The sequence below is a fragment of the Leucopleurus acutus genome, assembly GCF_964270905.1.
Source record: "Leucopleurus acutus genome assembly, chromosome: 6".
NCBI classification, from domain to species: domain Eukaryota; kingdom Metazoa; phylum Chordata; class Mammalia; order Artiodactyla; family Delphinidae; genus Leucopleurus; species Leucopleurus acutus.
Window position 1 is genome coordinate 72,458,045 of NC_139149.1, and position 21,775 is coordinate 72,479,819.

General features: G+C 33.3%; 1 protein-coding gene across 4 annotated transcripts in view; it reads right to left on the reverse strand.

The window, feature by feature from the left end:
* CALCRL (calcitonin receptor like receptor) overlaps positions 1 to 21,775 on the reverse strand; it is a 103,809-nt gene that overhangs the window by 44,105 nt on the left and 37,929 nt on the right. For 2 of the 4 annotated variants that reach the window (XM_082841370.1, XM_082841371.1), the window contains 2 exons: positions 684 to 773; positions 409 to 497 (listed from right to left, as the gene is read on the reverse strand). The gene's annotated coding sequence lies outside the window, so the exon portion shown is untranslated. Of the gene's footprint in view, positions 1 to 408; positions 498 to 683; positions 774 to 4,273; positions 4,621 to 21,775 lie in introns of those variants that run through there. The other 2 variants (XM_082841372.1, XM_082841373.1) reach the window with 2 other exon arrangements.

The following is a 21,775-nucleotide window of genomic DNA, read 5'->3' on the forward strand; positions in this document are numbered from 1 at the left end:
TTCTCTGCTAACTTCTTAATTCTAAGAGACAAACATTGCAGGAGTAACGTGTATAATGCTTACTCCCTCTAAGTTCCATGATCAACATGCTCTGGCAGTATTTTTATGAAATATAAATGACCATGGTTTAGTCATAAAATATAGTATTTATTTAACTGAATGAGTAAAAAATATTTTTCAAAGGAGATAAAAATCTAATCAATAGATATTTGCCAGTGGACTATGAACTTAGATTTGATTTTGTTAGGAAACATGTCATGATTTTTATTATAGGGCAAATGTTAGAATAAGAATTATAAAAAACTTTTCTTCATTTTACTTAGCATTTGCATTATCACATGCAATGAGAGCATGCCATTAACTAGCACACAGAATCTATGCCATTGCTTGCCCTCATCAATGACTTACCTAGAAGGAACTTTTCTTTTTATTGTAGCAATCTTCCAAATAATGTTTTCTCTTCAATCAGCCACACTGGGCTTTTATTATTAGCTGATCTTTAAAAAATACAACCCAAAAAAAAAAAAAATAGGAAGAATTCCATTAATTTTAGATGTAAAAAATCATGTTGTAATAGAGAGAAAACAATGAATCAAAGTTTTTGCAATTCAAAAATTAATGAGTTGATATTTTAGTTTTTATTGCATGGAACAATGAGAAAAATCTAATTTTCCAATACTTACATTCACAATTGTCTCCAGACTCAAATCACATTTTCTCTTGGATTATACTCAAAACTGTCTTGAAAAATTTCTTAAATCCAGGGTCATGACCTGAAATATTGATATAATAATTTAATATTATTTCAATGAGCCAAAATCATTTCCATAATAAATTTAAAATTTCAAAGAAAATGCCACTAGAAAAATGATATTTTTATTAAGCTATTCCAATTTTTAAAAATCTGTTTTGCTTACAATATATTTGAGTTTTATCACAAATATTTGTTGTTTTCCATTATATGGAAAAACTTAATGTCAATTTTCATTTATCCAGGATGGTCAAAACACTAGCAATTAACTGAATCTTTTACTTAAGTAAATTTCAAAGAATTAGAGTATGATAAAAGGACTTTTAAATTAAACTGTATTTTAAACTTCCTTTGAATAATTTTATCTAATATTTATTGGAATGTGTTAATCTTAGTTACTTATATCTATTTCCCTAGCTTGTGTGGTGTCTCACAGGCAGAAACCATATCTGATTGATCTTTGTATCCTTTGTCTCTGGCAGTTAATTTACATTTGCTGTATAAATCAATGAATAAATAAATAAACAAATGAAACAATAAAGTACTTTAGGATTTTAAGCTTACAATCAGGAATACTAATCATAACTATTAGTGAACTGTCATTTCTTCTATTAGAAGACTTTAGTGTTTGAATCTATACTGACACTGAAAATTGGGGAAAAATGTTCTTATATCAGCATGTTTATTTTCCTACAGAATAAAGTCCTTTATTCAGTTTTTGAGTCCTGTGGTCGTTTGGATATTGAATAAGCAGTAGTTTACTGTACTGTCTTTGGAAGTCATAAAGCTTAAGCCAAATTTAAAACATTAGTCGTCCACATTTTTCTGTATTAAATACATATAAAACACACAGATTTACAAACAGGAATATAAAGAAATATTGATATTGTTTTATTTGGAAATCAGATAGGTTTTTATGAAGCAATGCTTTGATGATTTACATGAGTCAAGACTAAATTACCTTCCATGTGTACATGGGCTCAAAAATTGAAGGAAAAAGTGCCTTAAAAAACATGTTTGAAGTTTTCCTATATCCAACATATTTGAAAAACAGTTCATGTAACAATAGCAGTTATTTTTGTTGCTTATCTAATGGGTTTCAAAATCAGAATTCCAAAAAGTATCTTAGTGAAATATCTCTTAGCATGCAATAGATCATCCTGGCACCAATAATTAAGAGGACTTTATTCAACTCACAAAATATTGATCAGTGCAAGTAATTCCCTTTTACAGCTTTCTCTCTTTACCCTATTCCCTAGCGATTTGGAAAATGGGCTCCTAGGGACAAGATTGTATTCTGCACTGTGTAAACTTGTAGCACTCCTAACCAAGGGGGCAGGTTCATGATCTCTGATTTTATCAAGGATGCAGCAGCAAGTTTGGGTGGCAGTCTTTCAAAAACGTGGTGGACACCTGTACTCTTCATTAGATCTAGCAATGTCCATTTCATGTGGTGATCCAATTCGCTTGAGGCCTCTACTCTACAAAGGACTCATTAAATTTCCCTACCAGCAGACACATATGGCGAGTGGTAGTTATGGAAGAATCACCTCTTTCACCAAGAGCTCCCTAGGCCAATAATGGAGGGGTCATGACTGGGCATATAGATAATGCCATTGCAGATACATATGAAGGTCAGTTTAGATTGAGCCTCATATTGGTAGGTGTAATGGCATGATTATTACCAGGAGAAGTATGTTTACTTGTACTCCTAGGTTTAGCTTATTGGTTCTTTGTATACAGCCTCTCATATGTTCATTCAGCAAGTGGTTCTCTCTTCTATGTTTAGCTTATTCCAAATTTATCTTTGCTGAAGTTCACTTGATATCAGTTGACCTAAGCTGTTAAGTAAATCATTGTAAATTTCTCAGTTCTAGTTAAACCATTTACTGACAACTGAGTTGCATGTTGCCTGGTGAAATACATAGTAGCTCCCATTCAATTTGGAGGAGAGATCAAGTACATAATTAAAGGAGGTCAAGTTAAATGACTAAATCTGGTAGTGGATTTTTCCAAGTGAGCTTAGGTTTGTTTCATGGGAAAAGCACTTCTTCAAAACTGAGAAAGCTCTAATTTAAACTCTTAAGTGAATCTGTAATCACAGTGGTACTAGTAGTAGTTACTGGCATTTTCTGTTTCTGCTAGCCTCATGGATCCTATAAATACCATTTCATTATCACACCTCAAAATTAAAGTGGAAGATTTGGTTCTACTACTAGAAACAAAATAACTTTCTTTACTGTACACATAGAATAAAAAATAGCTTATAAATAGTCTACAGGCTTCTTGACCAAAGAATCACCAAAATAAAATTAAAATGATTGATTTCATCACAGAAAGAACTTTGACTTGAGACCTCAACTAACTTTTGAAATATAGCTTCCCAGTCACTCAAGGCTTTATGTAGCATCATTCTGGGTTCATTTCTTAAAATTTCAGTAGATTTGCAGCCCAAGACAGTTCTACATTTTTTTAAACAGTTCTACATTTCCAAGTCCACAAAGTTTAACCAATCTTCTTGGCTTACTTCAGTGTAAAAACATGTTTTATTCTACATAAACATAATAGATTAGTGTGACTTAATCAATACTAATTTACCAGAACATAAAAGCATAAATCCAGTGCCTTTCAAACCCGCTTCTTATTTTATCAGATTTTTATTATACATATACACATTTTCCATTAATTTATTTTTCTTAATAATAATTCTTATTTTTAGTTGAGTCACCTAACCCTAATATTAAAAGTGTATGTTCACTCCAAGATTAAGAAAAAAAACCCAACTTTTGTTTTCCACTCCTTCATTTCCAAAATATCTTGGATTTTCAGAGGCCCTAAGCCATATTCTCTCCTCCTTTTATTTATCCAGTCACTATAAAGTTGGCTAACAGAAGCATTTCCCACACATATCTAATTTGCCGTTAAGTATCCTGAACCTTTGTGTGAGCAAAGTGAGGCTGTTTCCTATCTAGTTACATGTCTTCCTTTATGGCATATTAAACAAGCTACATTTCTCCTGAATCAAAACAAGGGAAAAGCACTTTTCAATCCCAATATTCTACATGTCTATGACAAATGCAAACTTCTTTCTGTCATTTTATACTATGTGGAACAGATTGTGCCACTAAAACAAGTATCCAAGTACAAGACCTGGTTACCTGTTATTCTCTCTTCACTGCTTATTTTTTGGCAAAACGTAAGTCTTTGTGCTAGAATGATTCTTGCAAATTACTGTCTTTACTTCCACTAGAGTCTTTGAGAAAGAAATTCCAGTATAAGGTTTTAATTCCCCACCCCCATCCTGACCTGGAATGTTCCTAACACTTTCAATCCATGAAGCAGTAAGAAAATTAAAATATAAATAGACTTCTCTTTCCTGAAGATCTGTTACTGATGTAAGAAAATCAAACTGTAAGTCCTTTTTTATAATATGGCTTGGGGTTTTCATTATTTAATGAACAGTTACTAAACTAAAGTTGTAACATAAAACAGAATTCCACAGAGTGTGGGTTAATGGATCACCTCTATCAGAATCACCACCAGAACTTGCTGAACACGTGAGAATGTCTAGGGCCCACAACAGAACCTCTGCATCAGAACCTTCAGAACTTTGGAATCTGCACTTTTTGCAAGCACCTGAGGAAATTCATGGCCTGTTAAATTTTGGGAAGCACATTATAAATACATCATCATCATTTGGCCATGTTGAAACCTGGATACACTTATATTCCTCTGTCCCTAGGTACTAGCCAGACTATTTTAAAAGTACTATTAAGTATAAATCAAGCAAAATATTCTGCAGTGTTCTCAGGCATAATTAATATCTGAGAACTTCCAGAGCAAGTTATTCAAATATCGTATTTTAAAACATTTCATGTACTGTTGTAATTATTCCTTTGTACCGTCTGTGCCTCTAGATTGTGAGCACAGGAAGAATAGGACATGCATCATATTAATCTCTGTGACTCCAAACCCTAGCAAAGTGGGGGCATAAAGAGGGTATATAAAGTATGTTTTGAGTAGGTTACTTACAAAATGAATTTAATCAAGTTGAAGAAAGCTTGTGTTCTGGGATGTTCTCAACCCTCTCAAACATATTAAAATTTTCTGATACCTTAAAAAAGTCATTGCCTGGATTGTAGTCCAAGAAATTCAGATTCAATTCATCTTGACTGTGGCCCAGGTATAAGCATTTTATCAAGCTTCCTAGGTGATACAGGAATATACAGCTAAATTTGAGAACCAGTGGGATAGACAGAAGAATACTGTGGTAGGCAGAATAATGAGCCTCCGAAGATTTCCATACCTAATCCCCAGAATCTGCAATTTTAAGGTTATGGACTTTAAAATAGGAAGATTATCCTAGATTCTCATGAATTATCCTGGTAGGCCTAAACCCAGCCCTTCAAGGTAGAAGAGGAAGGTCAGAGTGATGCAGCAGAAGAAAGGAAGCAGAAGAGATATGGCAACATAAGGAGTTGATGCACCATTACTGGCTGTGCCATGCAGGAGCTCAGGTACAAGGACCAGAAATAGGCCTCTAGGAGATAAAGGTGGCCCTCAAACTAACAGCCAGCAAGCAAATGGGGACTCAGCTGTACATCCTCAAGGAACTGAATTTTGCCAACAACCTGAATGAGTCCAAAAGCAGATTCTCTCCAGGATCTTCAGAAGAAAACACAGCTCTGCCAACACCTTGACTTTGGCCTTGTGAGACTTGGAATAGAGAAACCAGCCAAGCCCATAGGACTTCTGACCTATAGAACTGTGAGATAATAACGGTGTGTTGTTTTAAGCCACTAAATTTGTGGCAATTTTTTACAGCTGTGAGAAAAAACTAGGTACAACTACTTACCTGATCAAAAATTAATTTTCCCATCAAAACTAAGTGGTAATTTTCTGCTTCCCAACTGGTCAGTCATTCCTCCTAACTCTAGAATACAGATCTTTTTCAATTTATGATAGGGTTATCTCCTGATAAATCATAAATTGAAAATATCATAAGTCAAAAATGCATTTAATATACCTAACCTACTGAACACCATAGCTTAGCCTAACCTACTTTAAACATACTCAGATCACTTACATTAGCCTACAGTTGGGCAAAATCACCTAACACAAATACTATTTTATAATAAAGTGTTGAATATTTCATGTAACATATTGAATACTATACTGAAAATGAAAAACAGAAGGTTTTATGAGTACAAAATGGTTGTAAGTGTATCAGTTTTTTACCTTCATGATCTTGTGGCTGACTGGGAGCTGCAGCTGCTGCCACTGCCCAGCATCACAAGAGAATGTCATACCACATATTGCTTGCCTGGGAAAAGATCAAAATTCAAAGTAGGGTTTCTACTGAATGTGTATTGCTTTCACATTATCATAAAGTCAAACCATTGTAAGGTGGGGACTGTCTATGTATTCATTATACTGCAAGGCAATCACGTTAGCTAGCAGAATTTCTTTCTAGCTGCTCCTAAATTGCTGTGTGATTTTGAGAAAATCGATTCAGCTTTTTTTCTGCATGGTTTACCCAACTAGAAAATGGGTACTCAACTTGATCTTTAGCTTCTTGTTTGCTACTGCATCCTTGTTAGAAGAGGTATGCTGGAGTCAGAGAGCCATATTTTCAAACTTAAGCTCTTGCAACACTTAAACTCACTAAATCTATTTCCTGACCTGAAAGTGGGTGTACAAGTAGTGGCTGAATCAATGTTGCCTAGAATTTTTATCATAACTCATCTTGTCAGTGTGTTAAATTGGATAATAGATATAAAGAATTTGTCTAATAATAAATACACAATAAGCATTAGCTCTTGCTATTATCATTATTACTATATTATTTCAATCAGTTGTCACAATGCTAATCTCAACTGAATGAACCAGCATACATATTTTAGTGATTTGGCCAAGGTCACATAGAAGCTTAGGGCTGACACAAAGCTAATAACTCAGATTCTCTGATCCTAAATCTGGGCCCCTTTGTCCTATACCATCCTGACTCAGAGGACTGAGTCATTTATTTGGATAATTAAGGTTTAAAAAGTGCAGAATACATTTCTATTTTGCTTATTCAGTTGTTTTATTTAAACGGCCATTCATTCATTGCATTGCATTTTATTTTTATTCATAAGACACATTTATAATTTTTTTTCTGGCACAATTTCTTCTTTTAATTCCTTTCCTTAGAAATGTTGTGACATTTGATTTTTTTTTTTAACTTATATTAGTAAATGGCTTGACAACTCAGACTTGCTATTCTGCTAAGGTACCAAAATCAAAAGCACATGTATTGTCTCACTTGCAAGCACTTTAAAATGCAGTTTAGATTAAGAAGTACTTCTAGGAATTCAATTAGTCATCTTACCCTATTTCTTGAGCAACTACTTTCACTTAGTTGTGCACGGAGACAGAAGTGAACACAAGTTAAGATTTCTGCTCTCAATGAAAATATTTATCAAGTTAGATAGTGGTAATCTTACACTGATTTTAGAGGATTCGTTCAGTGCTTTTAAACACAATCCATAAGAGTCATTCATGAGGTTCTAAAAAAGGATGATTTCACAACATTTAAGAAAGGAAGCTAGTGCTGGGCCTCAGTCAGTACACTTTCAATGAGCTTGAGCAGGTTACATACCTTCTCAGGTGTCTCATTTGTAAAACAAAAGAGTAGGATAAGATAAATTTAAATATTGAATAAAGGTTCAAAATTTATATAAAAAGAAAAAAATGGTTAGTATAGGAACAGTTTTGTTGAAAGTAACCCAAATCCCAAGTATCCTTGAAACCAAGTCTTTCCTGAAACTTTTTTCTGGCTCAGGAAGACTTTCTCTAGGTGTCCTACTACCAATTACCCAAAAGGAGTTTGAGTTTGAATCTAAGACAGTGGAAAGTGGACCATTTGGCTAGATGCTCTTTCTTTTGTTACATGGGAATTCAGGGAAAAGGTATCTAGGCCAAAAAAAAAATCGCATCTTGATTTCACCTCTTCATATACTGCCTCTTTTTAAGAGCCATTCTTACTTCTGAAAGGCCATTTGTAAAAAAAAAAAAAAAAAGGGCTAGTTCTCTCTTCTGCACTGCAGAAAATTGAAATTAGAAAAGCAAACATACTTCCTCATAAGCCCCCTTGCCAGACTTCTCAGAATGGAATCTGATCAGTTCATCTAGGCCAAGCTAAACTTATTACCATCATCACTGGAATAGCCTTAATGCTCCTAATACTGGAAACCAACAATTTCTGAAATTTAGCTACATTGGTTTTTATCTGTTTTTCATTTAACAGAAAATGGCTTAGGTAAAAATTTAAAAATCATACAGTGCCAAAAATTACAGGACATGTTAAGAAATGATGCAACAATATACCCAACAAGTTAATTAATGAAAGAGTAAGAAAGATTATTACATTTAATTTATCAAAATCCTATGAGTGACTTAGTATAAAAACACATCTAATATTTAAAAAGGCAATAAAAACTCTCATAAAAACCTCCAGAAAGTATTTTATTTTTGAAATGACACCTTAGTTTAATAATAACCATTAAATTCCAAATGCTAAGAAAACATATATTGTAAATATTGTCCCATTGCTAAAGATACAGTTTTCCTTTTTCCAAAGTTATTGAAATAAAGTAATATCCAACTGATATTTATAATTAGCATAAGTGAGGGACAATGTGTGAGGTCAGTTACAAGTAGAGGCAGTAGTTGTACTGATTACTAATATGAGTAAGATTTCCTGATTTTAAAACCCAACTCAGCCTCACACTTGCAAGTTAAAAAACTTCATTAAGAATAGTTTTCTCATTTGCAAAATAGTTTTTAAACCAAAAGCCTATTGTGAAAATAAAATGAGATAATGTACCTAAACATTTTAGAACACAGTAAATGTTAGTTATTATTATTATATCACATTAAAATTTTTAATAATATAAGTAAGTTCATACATGTTTTAAGTTATTTGTTACAATTTCAATAGCATTATAGGTGAAAATTAATCCTATATTTCAAGGTGATCATGATAAGCATCTTGACTTTTTATCTTCTGTAGAAATAATATGATTGTTTCTATTGTCATTTAAATCAGTTATGAAAATATTGAGTTAAGTGAATGATAACAAGTATATTCCAAATATATCCATCTAGTTAATAAATAACTGCATATTTCCTAATGCTGAGCTTATATAAACTAAAACTCTAGCAAATTGTACACATTGTAATCAGTCACACTGTAAAGAATATAACATGCTAATCCAATTAAAAACAAGATATAAAACCTCTCAAATTTGACTTTAATTTTAGGTTGACTGTAACAGCCTTTACTAACATTGTATTGGAACCAAAAAGAAAAACATTGACTCTATGCTTACTTGCTTATCTAATGAACATTCCAGGGTGAATAGTTGAATAACCATTAAAGAGAGATAATATTGTGATTAAATTTAGGACTTCATTTTACACTCTGAAGTACTTACTCATGGGAATAATTTTCCCATTGTGGGCATAATTAGCCATTTCCGGTGATTTTGGTCACCTTCTTTTTATTTGAAAGAGGCAAGTGGCCAAATATCAGCCTAATTAGTAAAAGGTAGGTGGGAACCTGAAAAAAATTGCTTTGTACTTGATGGAACAATCTCCCTCCAGGAGATCTAATATGGAAAGAATTGCTTGCCCAAGAGCATAGAAACAAAATACATCTTTCCAGCTCTTTGGACTACGAGCTTTATACCTATTTCCCTTCCACAAAGTCAGGAATCAAGTTCTATGCGAAAACATGTTTTCTTCCTCAGACAATAAAATCAGAAAGTATATAATTCTGCTGGAGTTTTAATTTGAATTAACGTAATAGTCCATCATAAAAGTTATGGTATTTTTGTTATTTGTTTTCAATCTTTCTCAAAAAAAAAATTTTTAAACACCACCTACTAGCATATCTCAGCATTTCGGGACCACGGGAACTCTGTTGATACTGTTGGTCTGGCACACTTTCTTTTTTTCCCTGAAAAAATGAACCTCTCTTTCCACTGGAAAATCTGTTCCCTCTGGTTCAAGTGAGGCTGCTCTACTGAGGTAGGAAGTGACTGAAAACTGGTCAGATTAGCACAATCCTCTGATTTAGGTTGATTTAGGCATGAAAATGTGATCCAATCTGTACTGTCAAAATTCTCCCTGGGACATTTCTTTTAATGTTATCAGGGAAAAACCATCAAGTTACATTTTATGCCTAAACAGGATTGATTTGGAGTTTTGTCTCTTGCAACCAACACGTTTCTAACTAACAATTTGAGAAATGCTAGTGTAGTGGAAAGATTACTAAGAAGGTTCCATTTTGCATTCTGCCTAGCTTTACCGAGCCTAAGATAGTTACGCTGCCAGCCCCCAGTTTCCTGACCTGTAAAATAAGATGACTTCAATCTCTCTTATACCTTGTAATCTAAATATCTCCAAATTATTTTCTTTTTTTACCAAGGCAGGACATCTTTATTCATTTCCAAAGCATATTCCAAGCCCAGCCAATATGAGTTCATAAACTAACTTTTTCCACCCAATATATCTATGATGTGATTGTTTTTTTCTAAATTTGAAATAGCCTTAACCATATATGCCCTTGGATAATCCACAGCTAATATGTGCCTGCAATAAGATATTTATAGCTAATTCAAAAAGTAAATGCAACTCTTACATGAAAACAAGTGAATAAATTTTTGTGACCTTGGGTTAGGCAATATTTTTTGACATGATACCAAAAGCACAAGTGACCAAAAAAAAAAGATAAATTGGACTACAACAAAATTAGAAACTTTCGTGTTACACATGATACCATCAAGAAAATGATGAGGCAACTCACAGAATGGGAGAAAATATTTGCAAATTACGTATTTGGTAAAGGACTTGTATTCAGAATATACAAAGAACTATTACTACTATTAGATAATAAAAAGACAATCCAATTAAAAATGGGCAAAATATCTGAACAGACATTTCTCCACAGAGATATATGAATCACCAATAAGCATATGAAAAAAATGTTCAACATCACTAGTCATAGGGAAATGCAATTCAAAACCACAATAAGTTATGAGTTCATACCCACCAGGATAGCTGTAGTGAAAAAGATAGACAATAACAAGTAGGAAAGGATGTGAAGAAATTGTAACTTTTATACATTGCTGGTGGGAATGTAAAATGGTACAGCTGCTTTGGAAAGTGGTTTAACAGTTTTTCAAAATATTAAACATAGAGTTACCATATAACCCAGCAATTCTACTCTAGATATTTACCTAAGAGAAATGAAAACATATATCCAAAAAACCACTTGTACTTGAATGTTCATGGCAGTATTATTTTTAATAGCCAAAAAGTGGAAACAACTCAAATGTCTATCAACTGATGAATGGATAAACAAAATGTGATATATCCCCCAAATGATATATTTTTTGTCAATAAAAAGAAAGGAATACTTATACATACTACAACATGGATAAACCTTGTCAACAGTAAGCTAAGTAAAAGAACCCAGCCACAAAAGACACATATTATGTGATTCCTTTTATATGAAATGTCCAGAACAGGTAAACCTATAAAAACAGAGACCGTATTAGTGGTTGCTTTGGGCTGGGGGAGAGTGGTAAAGGGGAGTAATTGCTAATGGGTACGGAGATCCTTTTTAGGGTGATGAAATGTTCTAAAATTAGATTGTGGTGATAGTGGCACAACCCTGTGAATATGCTAAAGCCATTGAATTATACACTTTAAATCGATGGACTATATGTTATATGATTTATATCTTAAAAAGTAAATGCAAAATAAGGTGTGTATATCTAAGGGAAGATTTACACTAGATTTAGTAGAACATCTAGTCTCATTTCTCTCTTCTTTGTCAAGGGACAAATAATTTTCATGTTGTAAAACAAAATACATTGACCAAAAAACCTGCCTAGTTTACATGGATGTATACTAAGTTGTCCCTTCAATTTGATGCATTAGGTCATGTTCAACAACACCCAATCAACCCTATTTTACATGCTTAGTACTGTTTTGATTTGTAAGGAAAAGTACATTTGCATTGAAATTTGCTTTCACCTCATACAAAAAAATTTTACATTTCCCTTGAAGAATAAATATGTTTACTTAAAATAACCATTGTACACAATTGAGCAAAAAGTATAATGATATCTAAGAAAATTTCCCTTAGTTTTAAATAGGATTTGTAGTTGTTTATCTCTTTTCTCTTGACAGTAATTTCTTTTCTCTACATTTCTATAGCATTATTTCATTTTCTGATAGGAGTAGAAACTGACAATTTGTATACAAAAATGCAGATATTTTTATCTCATTTGAGGCGTATTTTAATTGTGTGATTACAAACCATAACAACAAAGAAATAGCACACAGGAGTATTAGCAAGAAAGAGAAGAGAAATTATTGAACTTTGGTTCATTCTTGTAAATAAACCCTGGTTAAAAATCCTATATCCCAGGACTTCCCTGATGGTCCAGTGGTTAAGAATCTGCCTTCCAATGCAGGAAATGCGGGTTCCATTCCTGGTCGGGGAACTAAGATCCCACATGCTATGGGGCAACAAAGCCCCCATGCCACAACTAGAGAAGCCCACGTGCCACAACAAAAACCTAGCAAAACCAAAAAAAAAAATCTTATATCCCAAATATTTCCCTTTTATGACGTTATTAATAGGTAAAAAAAAAGTGAAAGAAGAATAGAGAAAAAGGAAAGAAGGAGGGAAAGAAGAAAGAGGGAGGGAATGTGTGTCTCAAGTAAATGCACACTTTATTTAAAATTAACTCTATTTTTCATTATTTTTATAAAGAATCAAACAGAAGGTTGATAATACTAAAATTTGTTCCTTTACAGATTTGTTTTTCTCACAACCAATAAACATAATTCCACCTTAATATTTTTTAGTATATTCATTTGAATATAAAATTTATTTGTTTGAAATATATATATCAAAAGCTATGTTAAATACTGGGGATCCAGAAATGCTATAATTTTTTACCTTAGAGATAGTAAAAAATCTTGTAGGGGAAAAAGATGTACAAATGTAGATAATAAAGTATTATAGATAGTCAATAAATATTTGTAGTGTCTGATCAGATAGAATGATGCATTTTAGATAGGAGAAGTGTGTGTGTGTGTGCACGCTCATGCATGTAGAGAGAAACATCTAGAATATGACACTTATGTGGAGTTTCAAAAAATCAGTAATTTGGAAGTGTCAGGTGCTAAAAAGATGCACGTACTTATGAGATAAGGCTTTCTTGAAAGACAGGGATGCAAATTAAAGATGGTATTTTCTGTCATATTGAAGAGTTTTGATTTAATGCTCTAGGCTATAGATTTTCATCTCTATGCCTACTCTGATTTGCTGTTGATGTCAGGCAGTATTGCTGCACTGAGCAGTGATGAGGTTGAGTCTAGCCTCAGTGAGCATCACTGATGCATCAGTGATGTCTGCCATGGGCATCATCCTAAGAAGGAATGACAAGTATTCAAAATATTTGCTAGCCCAGCTGCAGAAAAATCATAATAATAATAATTGTAGGGGAATTAAGTAGTAGAACGGTACGTCAAGATTTTCATTTTACAAAGTATGAAGGTTAATTCAGAGATGGTGACAAGGGCAGTTGTACCGAGATGAATTAGAATACTACAGTGACTTCTAAGTAAGTGAGGCAAGAAAATACTGTAATCATGGAGGCTGGAACTAAGATTAATAATGATGGGGATGGAAAGCAATATTTAAAAGTCAGAGATACTAAAAAGGTTAAACTATGAAGATATTAGAATTCAGTTGAGTGTAATTAACCTAAATGAATCCCCCCAATTCTAATATGAGTATCTGGCTTCCAGTCAGTAATATAGGGTCTACAACAGAGGAAAACAAGTGTGGGAAAATATCTGAGTACAGATGAGATATTCTGAAGAAGAAAATGCCTGAGAGTGTTTGTCTAGATAGTTCTGGAAATTAGTAAGGAAGGGCCTTGAAATAAAATGTTCACACTCATCATAATATAATAGAACAGTAAAAGGTGCCATTTTTTCCAGAAACACTGTCTATAATGGGAAAGGATTAGACAGTGCACTCTAAGAGATGTACATGGAATTGAATTGGAGCACATTTCAAAAACACTGGTGGAATTTAAGGAATTCCTTCCTTCAAAAGGAAGTCTGTGTGTTGATAGAGGATAGATGTAGAGCTTTCTAGAGACTAGGAACTAGAAACACAAAGGCATAGGTTCATGAAAGAGCAAGGTTTGTGTGAGTAAGGGTAAAGGTGCAGGCTTGAAGGAACTTGAGAATCTTTAGGAAATCAATGCGGAGAAACCTGGATATGTGACTTGAAACATTTCCCAGGCACCCAGTCCCATGATGTACTCTACAACTGCTGTAATTTTGCACATACCAAACACAGCTTATTTTTAATTATTTAGTCCTGTGACTAAATCTGGGTTGTAATTTAAAAATAGATATTCCATTGCAAAAGAAGTTACACAGGAAGAAGCTCCTTGCTGAATTAAGCCATGCTTAAGTGAGAACTGCTGCTTAAGAACAACACGTTCCCTGTGAAAAAAAGATGGCAAGTCCCTTTCAGCGAGTCTAACCTTTATGGAGTGCTATTATCAACTCAATTTTATGTTTTTTCCTGTTTCACAAACATGTTCCCAAAAGACTTTTAAAATAGCTTTCTTTCCTGCTAAATTGTTGTGCAAGCACTTTTTCTGAATCTCAGCCTTAACTGGACCAGGATGTGTTAAAGAAAAAAAATGCCCTGTCACTCTTGACATGGTATAATAGGCCTTAACAACAACAGTAAAACATTTTCCTAACCTGACTGCCCCTCCTCTCACTGAATCTTGAGACAGTGCATTTTCATGAAAATGCAAAATACCCTGAAGAAACAACAGAAGAGACAATTTACCAAAAAAAGTCACCATTTTAAATCAAGTGAAAAATCTGTCCACCGAAGTAGGATTTTTCTCCAAATAAAGAGAAAAAAATTACTCCAGAAAATAAATGTTTTGTAAGAGTTAAAATAACCTAAAAGAAAATAAATTAGTCATATGAAATGGTCCCCTAGGTACCCAGTAAGTTGATCTTTCTTTTTTTTCTTCTTTTGGAGGAAAAGAAAAGAATCACAACATCCTGAAATCTGTCTTGGTCACTTCAAAACAAACCCCAAGCATTTTGGGGGCAAGTTCATCAAACTGCAACTCAGGTTGTAGTGTTATGCATGTCTATCTTTGCAGAGAGAAGTGTTTCTCCATCAAAAGTCTTTCTAAACAGCAATCAAAATAGCAATCTCAGAAAAGGAAAAAAAAAAAAAAAGGAAGAGAAGGAGGAGAAGGAGGGAGAGGAGGGGGAAGAAGAGGAAAGTAAATAAAAGATAAACACAGCCTCATGGCCACTTTGATGGGGGCTATGGCTAGAAAACTCACATGTGGCTTTCTGGGACAGGAGTCAGTGCATTTATCTGAACAGTATGCTGCTTTTGGCAACGGATAACGACAACTTTTTAAAAATAACAGTAGGGGACTTGTATTGGGGAAAAAAAAAAGACAGGAAAACGGTAGAAAGCAAGATGCAGGGCAAAGAGCACAGGTTTTTGCGTCAATGGGCTCTGGTTTTGGATACCAGCTGTAGTATTTACAAACTGGGAATGTAGGCAGAAACCTAACCTGCAACATTTACCTGGGTTTCTGTAGTTCTCAGATGGGCATTGCACTTCTATCTTAAGTATACCTGTGGGGGTTAAATGTAATAACCCACATAATCACCTGTTGCTATCTGGGAAGTGATAAGTACTCAGAAAGTAGTGGTCTCTATTCTCCCCTGCAGCGGACGAGAATGCCATGGTTTGCCTTAATCGGTCTCAGTGACAAGACTTGCAATTTTGGGTAAAATTATATGTGAATATTTAACAATGCCAACCTCCTCAGCTTTCTGTAAAAGAGGAGATTATTGGCCATCAAAGGCCTGGGATTTACCATGTTCAAAGGGGAGTGACAATGGACTCTAAATCCAAAATTGCTTGTTTTCTCATGAACACTACTTTGCTCAATACATAGCACTGCTAACCCTTGCTCTGTTAGGAGGTACCATTTCATATATATACATATACATATATATATATATATATACACACACACACACATATACACACATACACGACATCAGGCCTTTTTACTAAGAAGGTAATAAACACCAGTGTTCCAGTCTCTTCTTTAGATCCCCAGGACAATATTATTAAGGAGGTGAAATCTTTTATTCTTTGTCACAAACACATACCCTATGAAGATTTCTACATCTGCATTATCAATTGTTTTTGATTTTCTTAATCCCTGGATGAAAAAAAAAACAGTAAAACTGAAGGCATCAGATATATTATCTGGAAACAGGGAGTTTTTAGCTGGAGGCAGAATAGTGCAAAGATATAAAACGTAAAGAGTTGAAGGAGAAAGAAAGAAAAAACTTGGAGCAGTTCTTAGGTAAGCTTATTTTGTTGTCCAAAACAATTAAAATTAATACAGACATATATATAACACAAAATAATTAGATTAATAATTTATTATTTCTTAATTAAATAGTACTTTTTGTGTTTTAAGACATAATGTTGCCTTTTAATATAAAATAGTATGAATGTGGGGCTGTAAGTAGCTGGGCTTTATCCCTTCATTCTTATGGTTAAAACTGAATTCTGGCCCACCTCACCACCATCCCCAGCCAAAGAAAGAAAAAGAAAAGAGGGAAAAAGTTGATATGTTTGTTCGTGGCAAAGAAACAATAAAAACAATACCTTATCTCAAAAAAAGATTTTGAAGCTCAAAAATAATTTCTTGTTCTGTAAAATTGCATATATTTTGATTTAGCTCATTGTTTTATGAAAATTATTTGTAACTATTTGATTTAGCTCTTACCTTTTATGAAAATTATTTGTTAGCTCTTACCATTTTATGAAAATTATATGTACTTAAAAAATTGGAAATAAATTCATTAACTAATGAAGATGTTTAGAATACTCCATTCACAATTCAACGTAAGTTTTCTGTTAAATATCTTTATTGTGAAGAAAATCTTAGGAGGATTCTACCTCTGCATAATGGTGGGTACAATTGATAAGAAAAAGGAGGAAAAAAAGGGGACGTATTGGGGAACCTAACATTATAAGTCTGTTTGTTTGGGTATATCTATGGTCTCTTAAAGTAATCATTGCTTAAAACACTGTGGTTGGTACTTAAAATAAGCAACTAATAAGTTTTGAAAAAGATGTGGTTTGGTCCTTGTGTGTGTGTGTGGGTGTGTGTGTATATGTGTATTCTTACATAAGAGAGGGAGAGAGAGAGAGAGAGAGAGAGAGCTAAAACTGGAAGACAGAAGGACAGGATTTCCCATTTTATTTCCTACACAGGGAAGGAGTGATGGAATCCACATCATTAAATACACACATTAACTACTTAACTGGAAAATCTTTTAGTCAGATATAAGAAGAGCAGAATTCTCAAAAAAAATAGAACTGTTTGTCCTATAATGCTAATGATGCTTTATGAAGGATCTAATTACTGTCTTTTCAGGACTTATCTTTGGCTCTCTCATCCTCAGGAAACCCTCTCTGAATTCCTTATGTCCCTAATGTTCCCACCACAGAGAGACTGCACCCTCTTACAGCACATTATCACACTAGACTTAGTTCAGTCTGGTTTTTTACTTTCTCCCACCAAATGTGAGTGCTGTTTGAGGGCGTTTGAGGGTACTGCCTTACTAACCTTTGGGTCCCCAGGACATTGCCTGGTGTGTAGTAACCTTTACCAGTTTTTTTAATGAATGAACAAATGAAATAAATATTCATCACAAAATATGTCTATAGTTATAATAATTAAAATCGTTTTAATGATTTACAAAGACTGATCACAGCAAAATTCATGTGTATTTAGGAAGAGTGTATGACTAGTTAAAAATGGTTTGTCTCATCCATTTGTCAAATAAAGAAATACACTTAAACTAGTCCAAAAAATGTTTTCTCTCAGACGGTTGAAGAAAATTTTTAAAAATTAGTGGGTGATAATATCATGGCGATTAAAATTGGCAAGTTGTGAACATTTTCAAATGAACTGCTTCTTTTAATTCTAAAATAGTGCATATTCAAAACTTTAGTGGTATATTTTTGCTGTTAATCCTGGAAATTTGTGCTGACTTTTATATTCTAAGAGAAAAAAGAAACAAATTTAGAAATAAAAGAATGAGAAATATTTTGGCATGAGGTAAGGGCTGAGATACAGTGAGATATAAATATATGCTGCTTGATATTAAAGTTTTCTTTAACGTTAAGCATATATTTAGGTAAAATGTTGCTATTCTAAAAAATTCAAATAGCTTCAGGTTGAGTGTGAATAAAACCAGCATTCTAATTTTAGCCAAACCTGGGGATCACAGCGGAAAAGGAGTGAAGGCCGGCTCTAGTGTGACCTAAAGCTTCTTGTGCATAGTGCGGTAAGATTACTAGTATTTTCACCTCTATATGTTGTCTTGGTTTCTGTCACTAAACAAGCTCTATATAATTTGAAAAAAACCATTTACCTTTGGTAGTCTCAGTTTTGTATTGTTTTGTTTTTAAATCTGTAAAATAAGGGTATTGGACTAGATTCTTAAGGTCCTTTTTTGTTCTTTAATTCTACTGTTCTGAGGGGAAATATCATTGTTATTTTATCTAAGATATATATATTAATGTAAATCCATTAAGTATTGAAAGCTAAACTAAAGAAAATTTTCCTCACTAATTTGTTTCAGATCTACATGCAACAAATATTACAGTTTGCAAAATAATGCTATTTTGATATCTATTTAAATATTTAGAAAACATTTTTGGATTTCATTTTTTAGCTTTAGTGAGTTTTTTTCTTTTTTTTTCCTCCTCCCAATGCCTTAATAAATGAGTAAGGCAACACTTTTAAGAAGCATGACAGTATATTTTAAAGTTTATTTAAAACATTATTAAGAAATAGGCAATCTGTTGATAGAAATAAAACTCAAAGATGCCTAATGTGATATTCATAAAATTATATTACATGCTATATATCTTTCTTTTAAAAAGGTAGGATGATATGGAAGCCCAAACACCTACTAAATGAAATATATGAATGAATTCACTATAACCTTTCCCTGGAGTCTCTGTTCTGTACAAATGAAAATTTAAAAACTCCCTTCTGTAGCTGGCTTTTTTTTTTTTTTTTTTTTTTTTTGCCCTTGTGATAATCCAGAACGGATCTTGAATTTTATTGTAATTCATATACAAATCCTCCCATCTCAGAAATGCTACCAAGGAAATTTTAGTAAAAGAAATTAAGTAATTTAATCACTGTATAGTTGACTGAAATAATCATACTCCAGTGATAGCTAAAGAATAGCTCAACCAAGAAGAAAAAGGTTTATAAATGCAGTTTTTTCTTTAACATTTTTATTCCATTCTCTCTTCCTCCATGCTCTGTATAGTTTGTAATTAAAACAACATTTTATGGAAATATAGAACTTGCTTTTTCCTAAAAATTATGTAGCAATTACATTTTCAAGAAAGCACAAATAAATTATTCCAGCACACGTAAAATGTTTACAATTACTCTTGGTTAAAGGTTTGAAGTCTTTTTCTTTCTTCCCTTTTTGTCTCCTTCTCCCCAGTTTTCTCCCTTGACTGCAGCAGTCACTGTGAGCTCTTTGTAAAGGAATGTTTTACACGTGAATGCCTTTAATTGACTCTGTTTACCAAATAATGATGGATAATAGCCTTGAAATCCCTGGGAAAATGTTTACAACACTAAAGTCTTTTTTTTCCTTCCCCTCCATTGGATCAGCTTTTCAAACTTATTTGTTTTGATTTAGGAGATAACTTTAATACTGTCAGGATTGTTCTCTGGACCAATAAAGGAGATATTATTGTGATCTAATCATCTGTCAGAGAGGATGAGAGAGAGAGAATATTCCAAATGGGGGAAGGACCAAGTGCAAAAAAAATCTTTTTTAAAGCCATGGAGAAAAGCATGAATATCAAAAAGACACAGTATTTATCTCTCAGAATTTTGAAGTTTAAAGAGATTCAAACATTCATTCTGTTTCCCCTGACATTGTATATGTGATTATTGTCAGCTGTTATATTTTAAACCTTTTAAGGTAATGGCTATCTATCTGATGGCTGCCCTACCATAATTGTTATATCATATTTTTATCAGTTAATTAAATTTTATCTCCCCCCCCCATATGAGGAAAGCAAGAGAATGTTATAGAACTATATTATTTAAGACTTTGTTATTCATATACCAAAAGGACAAAAGTAGGTTTGGGGCAGCTAAATTTTCAGCAAAATAATGGAAATTATTCTTCTCTTCAACAATTCTGGTAGAAAAACTCCCTGAAGTAATTGTTATTGGCCTGACCTTAAAATAATCTCTATTCAAGCTAAAATTTGTATGTTGACAGCACCAGGGCTGACGCAAAAACTGTGATTTATGTCTCAATAGATATAAAATACCAGAGAAGTCAACCCAGAGTTGCTTTGCTTACATTTTCATCTTGGGAGAAGTGAGAAAGACTATTTTTATAGAGTTAGTCACTGATTGAGTCAGTATTTCATTGAGTGCTGATATAAACTGTCACTATGTATCTAAATAACCTAGGCAAATAATTTTATCCCTCTAATTTTGATATCTACATAAAATGTGAATAATTGTAGTATATCCTATTTAGGGTTTATGTGTTAGTATGTAGTGAGCTAACATTTTCTGACACATCAGTAAGCACTCAATGTGAATTATTATTATGATACAATTTTAATATTGGTTATCATTAATTTTCACACAGCAGGAGGAATGGGAAGTACAATATCTAAATAGGGACATCAGCATAGCAAATATTTTATTTATGCAAAACTTTCATTTATGGGAAGAAAATTCTCTTTTCTACCATGTTTTATTAGGGTGCAAGTATGGAAAGTTGTATAAGTGTAGTTGCCTAAGAGGTCAATTAGCATATTCTTAGCCAAAAAGGTGTTTGAATTCCTCAATATTAGTCAATAGTATTTCATTCCTAAATATAAAAGTAACTTTAAATAGTAAAGTTATAAATAGATGACCACGTTTTAAACTCACTGCTCACATATTAATGTAGGCAGCAGCATGCCATAATGAACTCATTTAAAATCTACTTTGCTCTGAGAGGTCATAATTATTAGCAGCTAGATCTGTAGGATGTTGAAAACACAATCTTTCCTTCATCATAATAGAATAAATAATGTCTAAAACCAAAGTACACATGTGAATCTTGGCTAAAAATAGGATCTAAATGGCAACCTATGCACCGTATGCCATCTACTATCTTTACACCAGCTACACACTGAATACCCAGAGGTTGAAGAAAAACACATAGAAACATGGACATTTAAGACAGATTTTCCCAGGACTGTGGAGGCATTCCAATTAATGTAGAGGTGGACTCAGAAACAGCCAGTGCCTACCCAACAGACAAAAAATTGACACACAGTCCATCCCAAATTTAACATCTTCTCTGAAGCTCAGAGGATTGTGAGCTGTACTCACCAAGAAATTAGTAAAGGTAGGTGTTTTTGGTTTTAAAACAAAACAAGGCCAGAGATGTGTGTCTATTCTTTTTGTACATTTTCCCCCCATTCATCAGGAATTTTATTTCCCAGGAAACAAGAAATACATTGTTTTTGTTGATTGATTAATTGATTTGGTTAGGAGTAGACACTGGTGCTGTCTCAATAATCTCTATGGTTAAGGGTTAATCCCATAAGTCAAGCCCTACGGGGAAGGAAGAAGTAGCAAGGGCCCTGGTGAAGAGGTTTTAATGCATTCTATTGGTCAAAGTGTGAGAGTTCCAGATGATAGGATATAGGATATGAGACAATTCCACTCTAGAAAAATCTAGATAAATGCTTTGTAAATGTTGGGACTTTGGCTAAAATTATGCTTATCTGCTTGCCTTTAAACTTCTGACATG